The 21,517-nt window shown below is 46.2% G+C and overlaps 1 protein-coding gene across 6 annotated transcripts in view; it reads left to right on the forward strand.

Annotated features, from left to right (window-relative positions):
* Nucleotides 1–21,517, forward strand: part of SGCD (sarcoglycan delta) — a 626,611-nt gene that overhangs the window by 349,435 nt on the left and 255,659 nt on the right. Inside the window, exon 1 of one of the 6 annotated variants that reach the window (XM_075009830.1) lies at nt 12,905–13,041. The exons of the other annotated variants lie outside the window; for them this stretch is intronic. The gene's annotated coding sequence lies outside the window, so the exon portion shown is untranslated. Of the gene's footprint in view, nt 1–12,904; nt 13,042–21,517 lie in introns of those variants that run through there. 6 annotated transcript variants of the gene reach the window in all.

Genomic DNA, 21,517 nt, shown 5'->3' on the forward strand with positions numbered 1-21,517 from the left:
GGTTATAACCCTGGCCCGCACTCAGTTGGGGGGCGGTCAGCAGTTCCCAGTGCAATACAATACAGGCCCCAGCCCCTCAGTCCAGGGCGGGGCAGCAGTTCACAATAGCAGTGCAATCCCCGCCCAGCCCTCGGTCCAGGGTGGGGCAGGAGTTCACAATGGCAGTACAAGCCCAGCCCAGCCCTCAGTCCAGGGCGGGGCAGCAGTTCACAATAGTAATACCATTCCGGCCCGGCCCTCAGTCCAGGGCGGGCAGCAGTTCACAAGGGGTTAGCCCAGGCCCAGCCCTCAGTTTGGGGCGGGGCACCAGCACAAGGGTTCAAGCACAGGCTCAGCCCTCAGTTTGGAGCGGGGCAGCAGTACAAGGAGGTTTAAGCACAGGCCCAGCGCAGGCTGGCCCTGTCAAGGAGGGGGTAGGGGGTCGCAGGCCCTCCCACTCCACTGCGACCCGGCCCGGGGCCCTGGGGGTTGCTCACACACGACCACGGCAGTGGGGATCCAGGCCGCAACACACTGCCATGGGTTCGGGAGCATCGTTCCCTGGGCCACTTCCTACCTCTACCTCCGCTGGCGGAAGGTCCCAGTCCATCTGGTCATGGGGTCCCTCTAGGTCGGTCTCCTCCAGATCGTCCACCTTCGGGGGCTCCGGCCAGTCGCCCATCTCAATGTCATTGGGATAGTCGGGTAGCGGTGGCACAGGGGACCCGAGGCGATCCTGGGCCTGAGGGCTGTAGGGGTCCCCCGGGACTCTGGGGCACACTGCTCCTGGGGCTTCTTCCAAGGCAGGGGGTCTCCGCTGGCATGAAGATCCTGGCAGGTCTGGGAAGTCCAGGTAGTCCCCCTGGGGCATCTGGATCCGGGGTTGTTGGGAGCCGCTGGGGGCTTGCTCCTCCGGCCTGGCCGGGTGGCGACAGGCCCTCTGCCCTTGGCGCCGGGGAGCTCGGGCAGGTGCGTCCTCCCTGCCCGGAGGCCCAGCCTTTACCGCCCTGGGCTCTTCTAGCCCTGGGCTCCGCCCTCTGAGGGGCGGGCCTCTGGTATCCTAGCTCCGGGCCCGCCCACCAGGGCCTCTGCGCAGCCTCGTCTGCCTGTGAGTCTGCGGGAGGCCATACTGACTCACTACACTGGACAAGAAAACTGTTGTTGCTGGACCACATAGACTTGTGCTAATTGACGGAACTGCTAACTTTTGCAAGACAGAAAAGATCCCCTATCTCAGGGTCCAGTAGACTGTCCAGAACCTGGAAGGCTAAATTTGTCTGCCAGAAAGTTGAAAAGCAGCAGTTAGAGTGGAAGAGAAAAGGTCCTCCATCAAAGTGATTTCTACCCAAGGGGATGCTCTGCCAGTAGACAACATTCCTCCATTTGGTTAGCATTTAAACAGAAATTCAGGGATCATCTGGTCTTATGCAGATTTGTAAGGATTAGTGAAATTCTGGATTTTTTGCCCAGTGGTATCTCATAAACTTGGAGGTGTATGTCCTGAAAATATATCCCTCACCTCTATGGGGAGTTCTGGAGTCTTCTAGACGAAGCAAGACTTACTCTCGGCCAGTCATCAAAAGTTTTCTCGGGCCATTGACAATGAGGAGTCTGGTGGCACCTTAAAGACACGTATTTATTTGGGCATACGCTTTCATGGGTAAAACCCACTTCATCAGATGCATTGGAGTGGAAATTATAGAGGTGGGATATATACGTACTAGTATATCAACAGAAGGCAGTTACTTATCACGTGTAGGACCATCATGGACTCTCTTCTCCACTAGTCCCCATGGGACATTGATCTGATTCAAAGACCCTCTTAACCCTTTCCTCTGAGCTTCTTTTTACTGAGATTTAATATATTATCTTGACAGGCACAACAATCTTCTCTGTTTCTCTTATACCTTTATAGAAGTGCTACGTACAAATGCATGTGTCTAATATCCTCTTCCAGGTGAGTTGTAGGATGGAGGCAGAGAGGAAGAATCTGCAGCATTTGGCCACAAGGTGCATACTGCTCATTTAATAGTATTGTTATCGTCTTGCCATGGGGTCTGTCTGACAAACCCTCAACTGCCATACTTTGTAATGTCAGCTGACCTGGTGGCCAACTGACATTACAAAGTATGGGGGATACCCATATGCATTTGGCAGCGTTCTTCATCCACTCTAGTAGTTCTGTTGATATACTAGTTCTGCTCATCTCAAGTATTTGTCAAGAAGGCACTGAAAGATTCCATGTTATCATCTGCAAGTCCTGGCATCTCCAGCTCATTAAACTGGATGGCAGCCTGCAAGGCGGTTTGTGGGCTAGCAGGTTATCTGTCCCTAGTTACTCTTCCACCACCATCTCACTAACTCCTTTGTTAAAATACAGAGACCCTGCTTATGAAGGGTGCTCTATTGCACCAAATTATCTGGCACAATATGATCTCTTGTCCTGTGATATAATAAAAAAATATATTGAGTAACAGAAACAAGCCGAGCTTTCTTTCCCTAACAGGATAAAAATAATGAGGAGGGGAAGAGAAATAAATGACTGTGTTACACACAGACAGCTAGCTTGACCAGTAACTGTACCTACATTAAATTTAGGTGGCATGATATAGCTGTACTCAGGAAAAGGAGTGTGATGGAACCTGCAGGGAAAACCCACCTTTCACCCCTGGAAGATAATTATTTCAGACCAAGGAGGAGGTTTTTCTCCATCAGGGTAGTATACCAGAATGAAGCTTGTAGAGCAGAGATGGGCATTTAACCTGATTTCTGAATGTAACAAAAGCCAGGACTGCTCAGATAGGGGTAATAAATATGGACAACGTTAAGACTTTTATGGAAGAATAATTATTGGCCTTGTCAACAGAATATTTGCTCCTATCTCTGTATAATATTAATCTTGAAGGTCTCCTTTTACATTTCTTAGGGTGTCCCTGCTAAAAGTTGTGGGGGAAGGTAATGTGTCTGTGTATGGGGACATGTCTCCTATTTAAAAATCTAAATGAAGACATTTCTTGCTATTGATGTAAAGCATCTAGGATGGATGAAAGCCCCATGCCATCTCACGGAACAGGACTCTCTAATGGTAATATTGCCTTGAAAATTACAGCCTACAGAGTCTGAGAATGAGTCAGGGTAATTACATTAGTGTTGCCGGAGAAGTGAAAAGGAACACTTTCCATATTACCTAATAACAAGCTCTGCTGGTCTGTGTGCCTTAAATTATTTCCATGAAGAGCCTGCAAATGATAGAAATCATTGGGCTAATTACTAGGTGTGGGTTGGTGGGGGCAGAGTGTATCACATGGCAATTGGTGGTTGGCTGAAGGGGCAGTCATTACTGCTGCTTCTGGGGAAGTAGCTTGGATGAGACATGGTGCGGAGGTTTTCTGATTAATGAAGTTATGATCTCGACGTGAGTTCAGGGAATTCATAGGTCCTGGACTGGGAGAACCACCTAGCGCATGGCAATGTGTAGCCCTCAAACATAAGTACTTTGGGGCAGTGTGTGTGATGCTGCGTGATGGCCCCAACATTGGCAGATTACACATGAGAAGCCAAATCAGAAATCTCCCCTGCCTCCAGCCCCTCTCAATGCAGGAAATGACAGCTCCCGGGGTATCTCTGTCCTGGCTGGCTTATCAGCTGACTCATGCTGCGGGGGGATGATATTGCAATAGAGACGTTTAGGCTTCGGCTGGAGCCAGGGCTCTGGATCCCTCCCTCACGTGGAACCTTAGAGCCCAGGATCCAAATGGAGTCCAAACATTTGCCCTGCAGTTTGGTGGCTCCCGTAGCGCCACAAGGCCGAGTCAGCTGACATAGACCAGATGTAGCTTTTTATCGCTGCATAGTCAGCCCGAGGTGCTGTTTCAGCCTGCTCCAGGATCTGCTGCTCTCCCTCCTTCACTCTCTGTTGAAGGAACAGAGTTAAAAACAGTGGACGAGTTCAAGTACCTTGGCAGTGTGATAGCCAATGATGGCTCCCTTGACAAAGAAATCAGTGCCAGAATCTGGCGGGCCAGCCAGGCACTAGGACATCTGAGAGCGCGAGTGTTGAATCAGCACAATGTCCGACAGTCTACTAAGCTGAAAGTGCAGAAGGCTGTAGTCCTGACCAGTCTCCTGTATGGATGTGAAACCTGGACCTTGTGCAGAAGACATGTGAAAACTTCTGGAGTGCTTCCTCACACGCAGCCTGAGGTCAATCCTGCACATTCGATGGCAGGATGGAGTCCTGAACCTGGAAGTCCTTGACAGAGCAGGAACCACAAGTGTCGAAGCCAGGATCCTGAAAGCTCAGCTTCGCTGGACAGGGCACATCATACGAATGGAAGAGGCAAGAATCCCTAAGCAACTCCTCTATGGTGAACTCTTCCAGGGCAAAAGGAATCAAGGTCGGCCTCACAAGAGATGTAAAGACTGTGTGAAGGCAACACTGCTTGTGCTGGATTGAAACCAAAACAGATAGAGCCACATGCAGAAGACCAGACTGGTGTGCTCTTGTACGACACGCGTATGACGTCTTCGAAGAGCAGCCATGCATATTCCTGATTGATGCTTCTGAGAGGAGAAAAACAACAGCAGCAGCCACACCGACAGAGCCAGGACATTTCCCTTGCCCCTACTGTGAATGCCCATGCTGTTCAAGGCTTGGACTCCTCAGCCACAAGCGAGTCTACAACCAATGAGCATGTGCAAGCTCAAGATGTCATTGTCGGACACAACAGACCCCCAAGAAGTCATACCGGGAAGTGGGTAGGTGTGCCCCAATGCCTCCTCTCTTGCTATCTAACCTACTTGTCGGACAGCAGGAACAGGAATGCAGAAGGGTCCTTTCTTGGGTCCAGGCATTTAGCAGGCAACTGCACAGATTGAACCTCTGTAATCTGGTAATCTCTCATCTGGCGACATCTGTATTCCAGCATGATTTTAGTCAGCTGGACAACCACTTATCATAGGTGTGGCTAAGCTTCCCGTAGTTTCAGCGTGTTTGTTTACAGCCTCCAGTCCTCCTAATCAGAGCTCCGTGCTGTTATTTAGCCTAATTTACCCCTAAATGTCTTCTAAGAGCCTACTAAGCAGTAGAAGCATTGGTAATGCTCCTAGACAATATTGTCCCTCCGTTGTCTGGCAAATTTTCTGTTTCGGCACCAGTCAGGTCCCCAGGGTGCCAAACTAGAGAGCTTCAGCCTGTAGTAATGCAAGTTGCCTGATAGTTTCCCAAAGGCTGAGGTGCCAATGCGCCAAATCTGTGCCTAACACCTGGGAAAATGCTGCTGCTTCTGTGTTGGCAGGGCTGACCCAAGGTAAGGCAATTGTGAGGCTTCATCAGAAATGGAGGTTTGGGGCTTTTGAGTCTACCTTTACCTTGTTCCTGTCCTCAGGGTCAACCATACCTTGCAGAGCCTCATATCTACACCTACCGGGCCAGCTTCTGTCAAGGTCTGGGGTAAAGCTGTTGGGTCCAGTCGCGAAGTGAAGACATTCAAGTTGCTCTGGACTTAACAAGGTGTGACTGAGGACAGACTCTGCCCCGCAAGTCTCTCTTGAAATTGGAGTCTTTGTCCCTCTCAGAAAGGCTCCGTAGGAGGATCTGTTACTCTAACAGTGGTGCAGAGATTGCTTAGATTACTGGACTCTTCCAGCGCTCTCAGCACTGTCAGCGTTGCTTTTAAGATGCCTAATTCTGTGCCGGCCCACACCCAAACGTCTACACTTCAGCTGTTAGCCCATCGTCCAACCTGTCTGTCCAGGGCTGTGAGACTCAGTTTCAAGGGGGTTTTATGTTAGTGTAGATGTTCCCCACAATGCTTTAAGGCTCTGTCAGGAGTGGCTAGGGTTATCTTAACTGTGGTCTGTTGCACACAGTACCACGTAGAGGCTGCACTACATAATACGGTTGAGCCTTCCATACAGGGATCTTCTGTCACGTGCATATGCAGACTCAGTGGGGCTGCCCATGTGTTTAAGAGGAAGCCCATATTTCGCTGCCGTTCTGGTTGTCACAGGGCCAGAAGGCTCCCAGGATAAAGCCCCTGTGCATCTTCCTCTAGGGTTGATTTACAGGGAATAAAGAGTACTTCAGATTTCTAGAGAGTGCTTCCTCCCTTTCTCCCCTCTGACTGTCTTGGCCAGCCAGGTAGGCAGAGTCAAATCCCTGAGTTTGGTTCCTGGATGACCTGTGCCCTCCCTCAATTATAGCCAGTGATCCCTTGGATCTCAGAGGAGTCACTTGCCATTATCAGGCAAAAAGATTTCAGAAACAGATTGCAGTGGGAAACTGGAAATTTGACACTATGTCAGAATGGGTCTGAACAGAGACATGGAATGGCTCTCTCATTACAATAGGTCATTTCCCCTTCAGCTGCTCTCACCTTCTCGTAACATTTGCAGGTGAGCAGCATCCTCCCTGATTTAATTAACGCTGTTAGATTTAGCACCTGTGGTGTTCATGGTATTAAAAATAGTTGCTTCTCTGGTGTTATAGGATTTTCTGTAACTTTTGTATGGTTTTGACTAATGTAAATGTTGGAACTTCCCAGAACTAGGACAGTAGGTGGGAATTGAGTTTCTTAAGAGTTTCTTGTAGGGCATTTAGAAGTTAGAGACCCATTGTTTGCTACTTATGTACAGCCTTTATATTATATTATCATTATATTAATTATTATTATATTATACTCCCATTTCGATATCCCTACCTTTCCTTCACTTCAAGCTTCTGAGGAAGTGAGTTGCATGTCACAAAAGCTTATGCCCTAATAAGTGTATTAGTCTTTAAGACACCCCTGGACTCCTTGTTGTGTTTTGTCATAAAATCGGGTGCCCTTCCCTCCTTTTTTCCTACTCCTGCCCCCATTATACACACAGGTTTTTCTTCAAAGAGGTCTTCTCTATCTCATATGAAGTATCCACTGGATATTTTACAAAGTACTACCCATTGGTCTTGCTGATCGATATTGTGTCATATTCCCTGGCTGGTTCGTGTTTAAGCTATCAGTAGTGTCTTGTCTTGTACTGAGAGTGGAAGCTGTTTGAGGCAGGGAGTGCCATCTCTTTGGTTCTGTTTCTACAGCGCCTAGTGCAGTGGATTTCCAGAACACATCCAGGGAGCCTCAGTGCTATGCTAATACACATAATAGACCATGCAAATGAAGGCATGCTATTGTTATAGTTGCCATTGGTCAAACAAGGATGGAGACCTGGTATTTTTTCTGATGACATCCCCTCTCAACAGTGAATAGCACTTGACTGCTGGGAGAAGTCCTTTCCCAGGGCCAATATAATGTCCTTTGTTTTATTTACTATACCTGACCAATTTATCAGGGAGCTACTTATCTACATTACCTCTGACTTTAAAGCAACTGGGCTCTAGTCAGTCAAAGACTTCTTCTAGCCTACATGAATTTATACATCAAATACAGGTTGAACCTTGCTAAGCTGGTGCCCTCAGGATCTGACCGGGGCTGGACAAGAGAACTTGCTAGACTATGAGAAGTCAGTATTGTCGAGCAGCATTACCAACACTTCTCTGCTTACTGGGCTCTTAGAAGACATTCACAGGTAAATTAAAGCTAAATAACAGCACAGAACACTGATAGCCAGGACTGTGGCTGGAAACAAACTTTATGGGACCAAAGGAAACTTGGCCACACCTATGATAAGTGGCCATCCGGCTAACGAAATTCATACTGGATTACGGAGTTTGCTGAACAAGAGAGTTCAGGATCAGAGAGGTTCGACCTGCATGAATAATTGTTGCACATCTCTAAGGTCAAGCCTGCAACTGATTATGAACACATTAAAACAGAGATAAAAATGTGTGTGAAATTAATTTTCTCTCCATTCTCTTATTTTCAAAGCTGCCTCTCAGTAACCCTGGGAGCCTGACTATGTGTCACGCTTAATTGCAACAAACTTTAAGGAAGAGTTTCCTATTTCCTTTCCTCTTTTAGTATAAACCTCTGTTCTGGTTCCAGCCATTTTTGTGCCTGATTTTGGCCTTACACTGAGGAACATCTTAGTACGCAGATGGTGCCACTGCACAGCAAGGTACACCCAGTAATTAATAAAGGTGGCATAATCTTTAATCCTGTCAGTAGCACACACAATTGTGGACTTTACATGGGTAACTGCAGTGTATTTTCCATACAAATGGGAAGTTCTGACACACTTCGATCTTGATGTTTAGGATCCTGGACAGTGTTCCCTGTAACTTCTTCTGTCCATGTATGGAATAAATTTTGTGTGGACAAGGCATGTGCAGATGTGCATCACCAACAGAAATACATGCTGCAGGCTGTGGGTGGCTGCAGGCACACTGCTGATTGGCTGGGTAACAATGAACCTCTCCTGGGCAGCCGCCTAAGTGCTCAGCTTACAGGGGACACTGATTACCAGAGCTTTTATATTTATTTATTAATGATATTGCAACGGTCTCCAGTGTTCTGAGTCCTAAAAACCCTGTCAGCACTGAGAAGTAATGGTAGTTAGGTAGATAATTATGTCAATCTAATCTCAAGTTTATGCTTTCACAGTGCATATAGTTTAGGTAGCATTAGATGCAACACACTTACACCTAAGTGCCTTTAAGCTGCAGTAGTGAGGCTTGAAAACATCTGAAAATAAGGGATACAAATGAGGAGGGATGAAAACAACTCAGGCAACATGGCTCAGCCCCAAGGATCTTTTTATGTGTTTCTTGATGACAAAATAGACAGTAACGCAGTTTACGTTCAGACGTCCTGAAGTACCAGTGAGGTTTGTATGATGCCTTACAGCTTGGAAGTAAATATTTATACCCTTGACTTACTAATCATACCATTGCCAGAAAAAAAAGGCAATATTAATGGTGTAAACCATATTTACATCATGTCATTAGCTCAGAAGTATTCTACTGATAGGACAGACCACAAATATCATCCAATACCCTGGACTAGCCTTACAGAATTAAGATGAATACTGTGGAATTATGTTAAACCTTATTGAATTAGGTTTAACACTGTTGTTGTCCAGTGTATTAAAAAGGCAGTTGCTTTGTTGTTATTGTAGGATTGTCTGTAACTTTTCTAGGGCTGCAACTAATGTAAATGTTGGGGACTTCCCAAAACTGGGACAGTGGGTGGGAAGCAGGTTTCTTACAAAGTTCAAGGAGGGCGTTTGGAAGTTAGAGATCCGTTGTCTGCTGCTTATCTACCCCTGGAAACTTCATGTCAGAGACCCCAGAACTGTACAACGAGTGGACTAAACTTTGTGTGCATGTGCTGGTTTTCGATTGAGGCTGTTGGGAACTTGTGACCACAAAAAACAGCTCTTTGGGGATTTGAGGAGCTTGCCTGCCAGACCTCATGTGGAGGACAGTTAGGGGACTTTCCAGTAAGCTTAGGAGCATGCGTGTGTTTTCTTTTAGTGTTTTTAATATGTTTTCTCTGTCGTGCTTATCTGCTAAGAATAAATAGGCTGGCATAGGAACTGCTGTGTGGCAATTTGTAACCACTGGCTATTATTCTTTTGTTAGCCTCTGAAATGAAGCTGGCTTAGGCAGCCTGTTTTTGGCTGGGAAAATCACAGCATAGTGAGGGGGTCATGCTGTCTGGAGATCCCTGATCAGGAGGGTGTGCAACATTGTCTTTTTTAAACCTTGGGGTTGTGGTTTGATCCTTGTTGGGGACTCAAACCAAAGAGAGGTAGCAGGGAGGGAACCCTGAGGGCAGGTTTCTTTGCTAAAGGCGGTACAGATTCCATTGACCTGAATTGTGACACATGGATCACTGGAGGAAGAGATTTTAGTTTTTTTTGTAGGGGCTGGAGCCCTCCTCAGTGTCTGAAGTAAAGCACCATGAGTAACATGGAAGCAGTTAAGTGCATACATAAATTTAAGCACATACTAACACATTACTATCTTGTTTAGCGGGGGCCAGGTGAGATAAGATAGAAGGCCAAGCAGTAGTTTACTCCTGCTGTCGATTTTTCAAGTGTCTAATATTCTGGGGTTACAAAAGGCCTACATTATCTGAATCTACAGTTCATTTTATTCTATTTCAGTTTATTTATGCTAACAGGTACCTGGGGTTTTACAGCAGTGGTGGTGGTTATTGGCGGGAGGCGCTGAAAGACGATTCATTGTTGCCACTGCAGACTGTTACCAGAGACTCTGATAATAGTGCTTCTGATTTTGGATTCAAGAGACTTTGATTCAGATTCCGTCAGGAGATGAATCCTTACAAGCTGTGCAAATAAGAATGAAACGCTGTCGCCATTGGTCACACTTATGACAGCTGTATCCCTTTTGCTCATCAGAGTGTTTTTGCAAGATCATGCAGATTGAATGATGTTTTCATGCTGGGACAGAACCAGCTGGTCTTATGGCAACTAATGCCATTGATATCAGTGGGAGGAAGGTGCTGAGGGTGGCAGAATCTGTTTTGTGGATGTGGCCCTGACAATGCATTTCCAAATGCACCATCTGGTTTAAACAGCTTTGTTTGGAGAAGTTACTTACTGGGAATTTTGGAACAAAAGAATTCCTTCTTGAGGAAAGTGGCCTGGGCCCAGTCACACCTCCACTGAAGACACTGGGAACAGACCTGATTATTATAACATGCAGGTGGGCAATCATTTTTGTTGGGGGGGCAGCATTCCATGACTTTTGTAAGTGATCAAGGGCCACACTATACTATGGAGGGGGTGCTGGGTCTGGGATGGAGGTTGGGTGCAGAAGGGAACTCAGGATAGGGAGCAGGGGTTGCACAAGAGAGTGTGGGGTCTGAGAGGGAGCTTGGGTGAAAGATGGGCTTGTAACCTGGGGCAGGGTATTGGGATGCAGGGTCCAGGAGAGTGTATAGGTGCAGGAGAAGACTCTGGCCTGTGGGAGGGATGCAGGAGTGGATGCAGAGTCTAGGAGACGGGTGGGGTGCAGGAGGGGCACTAGACAGCTCCCAACCCTTAGCACTCTAAGTCAGGCTTCCCCACCTGCCAGCAGCTCCAGTTTGTCTGGCTTTCTGCGCTGGCCCAGCTGTCATCTGGTTTCTAGCCAATAGGAGCTGAGAGGTTTTGCTGGGGGCAGGGACAGCATGCAAAACTCCCTCCAGTTAGGGGCCAGATCAAATGGCTTGATGGGCTGTATCTTGTAACATCAGCTGCCTTTTAAAGTATCTTGTAACATCAGCTGTCTTTTAAAGTACTGCAGATAGAGGTGATTCTACAGGTAACCCCAGGAGGTTCGCCAGGTCCTTCTGTCAGGGTGTGGATGTGAGATCTCCCTTCCTGAATGAGGAACAAGTCCTTATTGTGGACTAGATCCAAAGCTTGCAAAGGTTGACAGACTTTCCAGTGACTGTAATGGGTGTTGGATCAGACCAGATAGAAGCCTTTCAGTTACAAGGTTTCTATACTTCAGTCTCTTAACTGTGTTAAGTCTCATATAAACTCTCTAGCTGGATGTTCCTCGGTAACTCCCAGAAAGAGCAGACCAATGAAAGTGGTGTGCACAGTTTTGAAGGCGAACGGGAAGGGAAAAAAAATTACTCTCTCTTTTCTGTATTGTTACTTTGACAACTCTGCTGACAGGATCTTTGGTGAGATCTAACCTGTTATTACATGTACTCCAACCTCCTTCACAAGGACATGTCAATTACAGGGCTTCAAAAGCTATGTCTACAATGCAGATTTTTTTGATGTTACTTAATGACTAAATAAGTAACGTTGGAAAATCATATTCACACAGCCACAGCGCTGCAAACAGGAGCATTCTCATTTACAGCCGCTGCATTGCACGAGGAGCCTTTGCATGAGCCAATAATAGCTGTGCTTTGTTCACACACATTCCTTTTTGACCTTGAAAGGGCCGGTCGGGGGGTCATCAAAAGTTGTTCGCAGAGCTGGAGTAATTCCTTCCAGGGAGAAGGCCTCTTATTTCGAATTATCCTGTTGGCTGTGTGAATGCTTTGGGATTAAACCCCCCGATATAGACAAGAAGCTGCCCTAAAGGAGCACACCACCATGGTCATTATCAACAAGAAGTCCTGTGGCACCTTATAGACAAACAGTTATTTTGGAGCATAAGCTTTCGTGGGCAAAGACCTGCAGCCCATCTGATACATGCTGATTATGTTCACCTATGGTGTCATCTGGAAATTATTACAGATACATTTCTTATTAAACGCACAACATTATTATGTCTTTTTCTTTAAGCCAAGACCACAGCAATTTTAATTTCCTAGGAGAAAAGAGATGCAAAGTGCTTTAAATATTTGCAGGTGTTCGCACAGCTCAAGAGCAGAGCTTAAAAAATGATTGCATTATTTTTGGTATAAGCAGCTACAGGAGTGTATGTCAAGATTAGGGTGCAGCCCTGATGTGCTGAGCTGAGTCTAGAGAAGATAAAAATATCCTTTCTTTCCTTGCAACTGAAATTGCACTAGAGGGAAAGGTGGGGGTGAATTGAAATCTGAATCCTTATCTTACTTTGCTCTGATTGGGTCAGGAAAAGCTGCTTGCCTGCTAACACAGGTCAACCCAAGACAGGTGATACTTACAAAATGTTAAGAAACAGTGGCAGTATTAGCTGTAGAACTGATCAATTGCTCAAGAAGAGTTGGTGAAGAAAATGATTCCAACATTCAAATTGGTTGCCAAAATGGCTTGCTTCATAGCTGCAAACACAAGATATCAGACACACACGCCCCCTCCACACACACCCTAGGCTCAGGGCAGGGGTGCGTCAGGGGGAGGGGGTGTTCTTGAATGCAAAACACATGTGTTTTCAATTGCTATCTGGAGCCAGACCAGTAGCTGTAACTTGGCCTGACAAAGCCTTATTGAAGTACAGACAGAGTGTGGTTTCAAAGCCATTAGAAAAAGAACGGGAATGCTGTTCAGGAAATTCTTCAGGCATGGGCAGGGACTTGGCTGCAATTCTGCTGTTGGAAAATCTGACAGGGGCAGCTTCTGAACACAGGCAAGGCCTCCTGCTTGTCTGAAAGCAACACTGCAGCTTCTCGCCAGCCCCCAGCACACATCACTATTGTGTCTTTTGTCTCTGGCAACGGGGGGGGAAAAAAGGTAAGAGTGGTATTGTTCTTTCCCCGTACAGCTGGTTTGATGTGACGTTCTTTTGTTCTGGTGCAGAAGAGGCTGTTTGCTTGCAGCAGACTGTGCAGATGTGGCACGTTTGTTGAAGAATCCCACTCGTTGCTTTCTAACTTTTCTTCCGTGCTGATCTGACCGGTGGTTCGGCGATTTCCTCTGATTTGTGCAGATGTTTGCAGACACTCTGACCAAAGGATTTCCAACTGTTGGGTTTTCTGAGGAAAGTTTGGGTGCAGCCAACGAGTATTTTAAGGGCATCAGCACGCGTCTGCATAACAAAAAGTACTGTAGTCCAGATGCAATCAGTGGGTACTATACACAGCATATAGTCTGCAGTGGTACTGAATGCCTTTATAAAGGAGCATTTTTATGGGCTTGGGGGGAATGGGGACTGGCCATTGCTAAGTGTTCCTATTATGAAGTCACCCAATACTTCAGCTACATTGTTAAAACAGGAGGTCGTTCTGTGACAATCATCACATTATGATTTTTTTCAGCAGCCTTTTGCTCTTTTCCAACATTTGCTTCTATATTTGGTAGAATCTGAACCAAGTCAAGCATATGAGAAAATGCAAGCCCCAGTCTAACAGATTAGCACTAAAGACTTCGGTTTAACTTGTGTTTCTGTTCTAGCTACACATTTTCTTAGGATAAAGCTGCTTTCCGAGAATACCTAAGACACTTTAATGACAAATAATTTCCCTGTTTAGCAGACTGTCAGAGCTGTGCTTTACTCCCTCGTCCTCTCTGTTGCTGCATGAGAGCCAAAGGCTTTCCTCTGCCTGTGGTAGCATTGCCATGCATGCGGTGTTTGTGCTTGGAAGTCTGGGTACAGCATACTTGCTGAAGGTGCTTTTGAATCATGCAGTGTGCATCAGGTTAAAAAGAGCGGGTAAGAGAGCATTGCATTACCAAAAGGGACTGAGTCAACTTCAGGAAACAAGACTTAGAACCTGCTTTTTCTGTGGGCCAGCAGGACCTACCATGCTCTTCCTTTGGTCACCCATGACACACTGTTGCTGAGAATGAGGCTGATAATCAAAGCAGATCAAGCCCAGTGTGGGACTGGGCTGGACCTTGGCTCTGTGTTGGCAGTGAGGGACTGCTTTGTAGGCTGAGCTACAATGAGGACAAATAGTCAGGAATCCGTGGGGAAACACAGCAGTGTAAAGTAGCGAGTAGATTTGTTCTTTGAATGAATGAGGCACTGGCCAAATTTGGGAGGTGCTTCCAACTATGAGCAAGCCAGTCTTGCAGAGCCCAGAGAGGGCACCCCTGCGCCCCCTAACCTCGCTAGCTCTGCTGGCTGCGGCCTTGTTGCTGGAGGCTGTCTGTGGACTCAGGCAGACATTGGTTCATAACTTATGTCCATTTCCTGTTTTTAAACTTTTCTTTGACACTAGGAATCCTTGAAACGTACTCTTGTAAACTGAAACTTGCAGTATCTGACGGCAAAATGCTGCATTTACTGAAGGTGGCTCCCCAAGACAGAACCTGTGCAATATATAGCTGCATTAGCAACACATGTGTCCAGCATGGATTCTGGAACAGCACCTAGAGAGCAAAGATTCATGTACAGGTTCAGCCTCCCTGGTCTGGCATCCTCTGGACCTGAGCAGTCCTGGACCAGAGATTTTGTCGTACCAGAGGTGGTCAATTCTACTCCCCTGCTGGCCTGAGCCCCTACTCCTGGGCTCCCCGCATACAGCTTCCCACCTCCCTCTTCCTCCCTGCAGATGCCCCAGCCACCCCGCCCCACCTGCAGCTTGTCCAGGCCCCAGATTCCTACTTGGCCTGTCTTCCCAGGGCCATAGCTTCCCACCTGAGCCCTGCAATAAGCCACTGTGAGACACTGCTCCCCGTTTCTGCTGCTCTTGGACCGGGCACCCTGGCTGCTGCTAGCTCCACCCTTCCCACCAGACCAGCTGTGGCTACCCTATCCTGAGCTCCTGCCACTGGTCTGGCTGGTCCCTCCTCCTCCCAGCCCTGGAACTCTCTGGTCCTGCAAGACCTGAGGTCTAGGTGGGCAATGGGTGCTGCTGGATGAGAAAATGCCAGATTTGAAAGTTGTAACCTGTAGCCTTGTTCAGATTTTCATTTAGTTCATCAGCAGGGAGACATTGGTTTAAAATGAAGACTTGTGCGATGCACAGAGCAAGCGAGCACATCTTCGAAGGATGGGGTCGCCAGTGGTGCCCATGGAAATTGCATTATCACTCCAGAGTTTAGAATAAGAGAGCTGGAAAAGAGGAGTGGCTGGACTCCAGAGGCTTCATCAGGAGATGAATCTGTGTAACTTAAATCCATGTTAAGTTAGTCTGTTTACATCAAGAGCTGTTAAAATGGAGCTTGGAGAAGAAGCAGGGACTTGAAAATTTTTGAGATATCGAAAATGTTCCTGTTCTGAACTGGGACAAAGACTTGAAATCTTGAAATTTTTGCAAGAAGTGTCTCTTTCCCCTCCGACACTCTTGGATTGGGTCATTCAAAAGTTTTCTTTTGATAATTTTGAAATGTGATATTTTGATTGGGACCTTTCTTTTTTTAAAGTTTTAAAAAATTCAAGTAAGTTTTAGTTTTTCAACCCAAAAGTAATTTTGAATGCCCAGTTGGTATTCATCAGTCTGATCATTTCAAAATGTTCTGGTTTAACAGTTTCAAACTTCTAAAAATGTTGTTGAGTCAATGAACAAATCAATACTACCACCCTCTTCCATGAAGTTTTGCATTTGACAAATTGGTAGTTTTGACCCAAAAAAATAAAAAAACTTGGGACAAAAAAATTCCTAACCAGTTTTGTTTCAAAGAATTGTGGAAGATGACAGAGTTTTGTGGACAAAGTAGACGAGTAAGTTTTCTGAGAACAGTTTATTGATACCCTAATACTTACACTTGCTAATTTCAAAGAGCACAATGTTGTTTGTTCCGTGATACAGTGAAATTCACTGATACAAGGTTCCCATAAGAATTAGTTGTTTCCCCCAAACTATTCCATGCACCTCTCTGTTATGAGTACAAGCAGATGTGTGAGGAGCAGAGACTGGATTATCCAGTGTTGTGGAAAACAGACAAAAGACTAGAATGTCTTGATAAATATTTTACTCTCATATCTGCTTCTCTTTGTTCAGTCCTGGGTGGGCAAGCTGGAGATTGGACTGTATTTCTGCTTTCTAAGAGTCTTCATGGAGGAAGCTTGTGCTATGGTTTGTCTCAGGTATTAGCAATGGATAGTCACAGAATCATAGAATATTAGAACCGGAAGAGAATTCAAAAGGTCATCGAGTCCAATCCCCTGCCCTCATGGCAGAATCAAGCACCATGTAGATGATCCCTATTAGATATTTATCCAACCTGTTCTTAAATATTCCCAAAGATGGAGATTCTACAACCACCCTAGGCAATTTGTAGGTAGTGCGTCATGTCCAGGACAAAAGGAATCAAGGTGGGCCTTGCAAGAGATACAAAGACTGTGTGAAGGCCAACATTGCTCATGTTGGTTTAAAACCAGATCAGCTAGAGCAGCATGCAAAAGACCGAACAGACTGGCGTGCTCTCTTACGACATGCGTATGACAACTTTGAAGAGCAGCAACGTGTACTCCTCATTGATGCTCGTGAAAGGAAGAAAGCAACAGCAGCAGCTGCACCAAAGAGCCAAGACAATTCCCTTGCCCTTACTCTGAACACCCATGCCGTTCAAAGCATATACTCCTCAGCCACATGCGAGTCCGAGGCAATTTATTCTAGTGCTTAAACACCCTGTCAGGAAATTTTTCCTGATGTCCAACCTAAACCTCCCATGCATCAATTTAAGTCCATTGCTTCTTGTCCTATCATCAGAGTCTATGAAGAATAATTTTTCTCTCTCCTCCTTATAACACCCTTCTAGGTACTAGAGAAGGAGCCGTGCTAGTCTATATACTATCAAAACAAAAAAACAGTCAAGTAGCACTTTAGAGACTAACAAAATAACTTATTGGGTGAGCTTTCATGGGACAGACCCACTGGTCTGAAGAAGTGGGTCTGTCCCACGAAAGCTCACCTAATAAGTTATTTTGTTAGTCTTTAAAGTGCTACTTGACTGCTTTTTTCCTGCTGGGTGGTGTGGCAGACCCCTACCTGGCAGCTTCAGGAAACTTCTAGAAGGACAGTATACTGGATCCTATTGGAAGCCAATGCTTTTTTGTTCCCTGACTAGGCCCAAGCCCTCATTGGTCAGCTGGGTCCTGCGCTCCCTATAAAAGGCTCCCCATCTGGTAGCAGGGGGGAAGGTTTTGGAAGGCGCACCGGTGGAGCTGAGCGAGAGCAGAGCAGAGCAGACGGCGGGAGGGAGCGAGCGAGCGAGCGAGCGAGAACGTACCATGGGGAAGCGGTGGGTGAAGTGGCTGAGGGTGAGGTTGCTACTTTGGGGCAGGGGTGAAGGCCCTTCCAGTTGCCTCTTGTCCTCGTAGGGACCCTGGGCCGGAGTCCAGGGTAGAGGGCAGGTCTGGACTCCCCCCACCCTTCCCCCGAGGGATTACTCCACTGGAGCAGGCGCGGGCCTGCAAGGGGACTGGCTTTATCCTCCCCACTCTGGACTTGCCTATGATGAGGATGGCTCGCTAAGCGGAGACTCCTGCCTTTGGAAAGGCCTGGGCAGATAAGGGGCCTCCGTGAGTCTCTGAGGCAAAAGAGAACCGCCGGGAAGCGCAGGGACCCACAGGGGCTGACAAGGGACTTTGTCACAGTACATGATGTTAATTGGAATGGGGTTTGTAAATGATTTCGGATCATGATGGTAATGGATTAATGAGCTCAGCGGAGGGAAGGAGGGGAGAGGGTAAGAGTTTCCTAGCTAGACGATGCCACTGAGAGAGGAGGCATTGTTTTCTGGTACCTCAGAACTGCATTGTCTGAGCCATATTCTGTTCTCAGCTGTCCATAGAACAGGTTAGATAGATGTCTATCAGGGATGGTTTAGATAGTACTTGGTCCTGCCATTGGAGCAGGGGGCTGGACTCGATGGCCTCTCGAGGTCCCTTCCAGTCCTAGTGTTCTATGATTCTATGCTGCTTTGAACAGCCTGGGGAGGAGAACTGCAAAAAAGCCTAAACCAGAGATCTGCAACGTGCAGCTCTGGATCTACATGAAGCTCTTGAAAGATTTCTTTGTGGCTCTCAATTCTATGACTGCAAAGTTAAAAAAACAAAAACTCTCCTGATTTATTTTCGAAAAACAGTGAATGTCTAAAAGCCACAAATGAACAACTCATATCTAAATAGCAAATATGTGATCTTGACACGTTGAATAACTCCCCCTAGTATCCCTCAGAGACAGAGAAGGTTCAGAAGTGAGTCAGGAAGACAATGGTACAAACACACATATGAAGTGTGAGGTCATAGAAGATGCAAAACGTTTGTATCAGAGGGGTTGTCATGTTAGTCTGTATCCGCAAAAACAATGAGAAGTTCTGTGACACCTTATAGCCTAACAGATTTGTTGAAGCATAAGCTTTCATGGGCAAAGACCTGCTTCATCAGATGTACCAGTTTGTGAACGTCCTTCAGTAAACACATCACATTACAAATAATCGTGTGTGCACAGTTCTTAAAATAGGAGTTACAAAAAGAATGGTTTGATGTTATTTATTTAGGACCGTCTCATATTCATATGCATTGCAGCTGTTGAATTGAGTTTTTTACCAAACTAAAAAAATGGCTCTTCTTGCTATTTTGGTTGCCAACCCCTGGCGTACACTGACAGAGTTACGTGGGAGTATTTAGAACAAAACTTGGCTTTGATGAGTCCTCCCTCCAAATAGAACCTTTGGGGACAAGTGAAAACAGCCACATTGCAACCCAGTGTCTTAATGTAAAGTACCAGAGGCATTTATTGCACTTAGATACCCGAGTGCTCTGATGGACCATTGGCATAGCACACCTTTTGCCAGTGCATAGTTCTTATGTGAGGAATGTACCAAATTCATCTGCTTACTTCTTTGAGCAGCTTTGCTAGAAATACACCTGGGAGGCATTAGATCCGGCATGTTTGGAATCATTTGTTGTTTGTGTGTGTGTGGGGGCGGGGGTGTGCATGTGCGTGTTTGAAAATCCATTAACAGTTTGTGGGGAAAGGAGAACATCTTTGAAACTGCTCCGTTGTGACTCATCCTTCCCCTTTGTTTTGGTCTCACTCTCTGGCACTCCTTCCTACCCCTTTCTGTTGTCCCTTTGTTTGTTCTTAGCCTACTTTTCTCTCCCTGTTCTCCCTCCCTCCTTTTCAAGTCCCCAGTGCCTGTCTCTCTATTCCCATGCGTAGTTGTCATGCAAAAACATATGATGAAGGGAAACGATTTAGAGCGGTCTCCCAGGATCAATGCTTTTCTTGGGGCAGCTGTTCCAAGAGCGAAGCAGGTTAGGAAGAACAAGTGTAACTTCATTAAACCCTGTGCATGCATGGCTCCTGCCAGGTGGCTGAGTTGCTCCCCGGGTGACTTTCCACATTCCCAATTCTGTTCTTGTCCCTCAATAAGAGTCACTCCAAGGAACATGAGCCCTCCAACTCCATTTCCCCTAATCCTGTAGCAGCCATGGGAAATTAACTGAATCTGCCATTGTGTACAATTTGCTCTGTTGTAGCTATCACCTGGGGAAAACAAGAAGGAAGTAGTTGTGTATAGAAATATAGCCACATGCTTTCACACAGGCAAGGAATGTGGTTTGATGCCACATGAGAAAAGATGAGAAAGTGCATAGTTTGCTCCTTGTGCAAATTGCTTAAGACTATTTGGGCAGGCTGTACACTTGCATAGGATACATATGCCTGGAGGAGCCATCACGTTTGAATCCAGCGGTGACATAAAGTGGTAGGAGCAGAGGCCATGTTTTTTACACAATGCATGACTGACCTGTGGAACTCACAGCCATAAGATATCAAAGGAAGATTTTTAAAAATACGTAACACCAGCAGACCCAGTTGTCAGCAGAAAGGGTTGAACCTGTGACCATATAGGGGCTAAAGCCCTGAACTCTGCCACATGAGCTAAAGGCCAGATGGCTCTGAAGCGAGGCTATAGAGCAGAGATTTCACTCTCCTTAGTACATGGTCTCAGTGCCTCTGAGGTTACCAATGGATGAGATGTGTACATGGGTGCTAGATGTGTTTGTCCCTGCCTGGTCTGAGATTTGGAAATGTTTGCTCATAAAGAGGTGGTAGAAAAGAAAATACAAAGAGTAGCAAATAACATACTGAGGAGATCGGCAGTCAAGAGGAGGTTAAACAGAGTATGCATGGAAGAAACTAGTGGGAAGATGAACTAGGGACTCTCCGTAATAGGCTGAAGAGCTCACGTGTAAGGTGAGTTGGGCATTTGATAGGAATGGGAGAAGAATGACCAGCAAAGAAAGCCTGGGAGAAAAAGTGTCAGAAGAACGGTCACAGAAGACATGAGGATATGTTGGAAAGATTCTGCCAAGAGAAGTTTGATGAGAAAAGGACTGGAACACCCAAGATCTATGAACCCAGGCCATGGGGAGGAAAGAGTGGTGACCTGTGTGAATGGGAAAAGAAATCAAGAACTGAAAAAAATGGTTAGATATTTGTAGAGCTGATGAGAACATCCCATTACATAAGACAGGCTGAGCTGCAGAAGAGATATAAATCCTCGTGTTTCAGGATATAAACCCTCTTTCAGTTGTCTGGGAGTAGAAGGGAACTTTCCTTATGCGCAGCCAAGCAATAGTTCTCTGTTATGGGGATTTTCCTACCTTCCTTTCAGACTGGTCTTTGGGACGGCAGTTCTCATGTCCCTGTGTCTAAGCCCGTTCTGAGAATCAGTGGAACAGCTGAAGATTAGAATTTAAAAGTTCTTTGATTGGCCCACAAGCTCATGCACACCCAGGCAAATAAACAAATATTCTGCACAAGTATTGAGCTCAGCTTGGTAGCCCAAGCCTCTGCTTCACGTACATCTGTTCTGTGCGAACAAACCGCTACCTGTTAGCTTAAATGGCTGATTTGCCCACTTTGATCACATGGCTCGAATGGGGCATTGGAGGTCACAGGGACAAATCCCCCCTCTCTAACCCCATGGAATTACCAGATCAGGAGCCCCATGCGCAAATAAGTCATGGAAGTGCCCTTAGGGGTGTAAGATGTTCAGGACCTTTTAGCCCACGCTCTTCTGCCTCGAGTTCTCAGACACGAGCACGCATGCCTCTGGGGGTATGCAGAGGTCATTCCAGGGGACACCAACTCATCTAGATATTTGCCTTGTCTTACAGCGGGCTACATAAAAAGCAGTTGCAAACTCCATACAAACTGAAATTTCCTATAGACAAATGACTTGTTTGTACTGTGCTGCAGACTATACATTGATATGTAAGTGCAGTACAGTACCTATATTTCAGTTGATTTATTTGATAATTATAAAGTAAAATGAGCATACACGCAATGGCTCTGAAATAGTGTGC

The sequence above is a fragment of the Carettochelys insculpta genome, chromosome 15 (genome assembly GCF_033958435.1).
Source record: "Carettochelys insculpta isolate YL-2023 chromosome 15, ASM3395843v1, whole genome shotgun sequence".
NCBI lineage: Eukaryota > Metazoa > Chordata > Testudines > Carettochelyidae > Carettochelys > Carettochelys insculpta.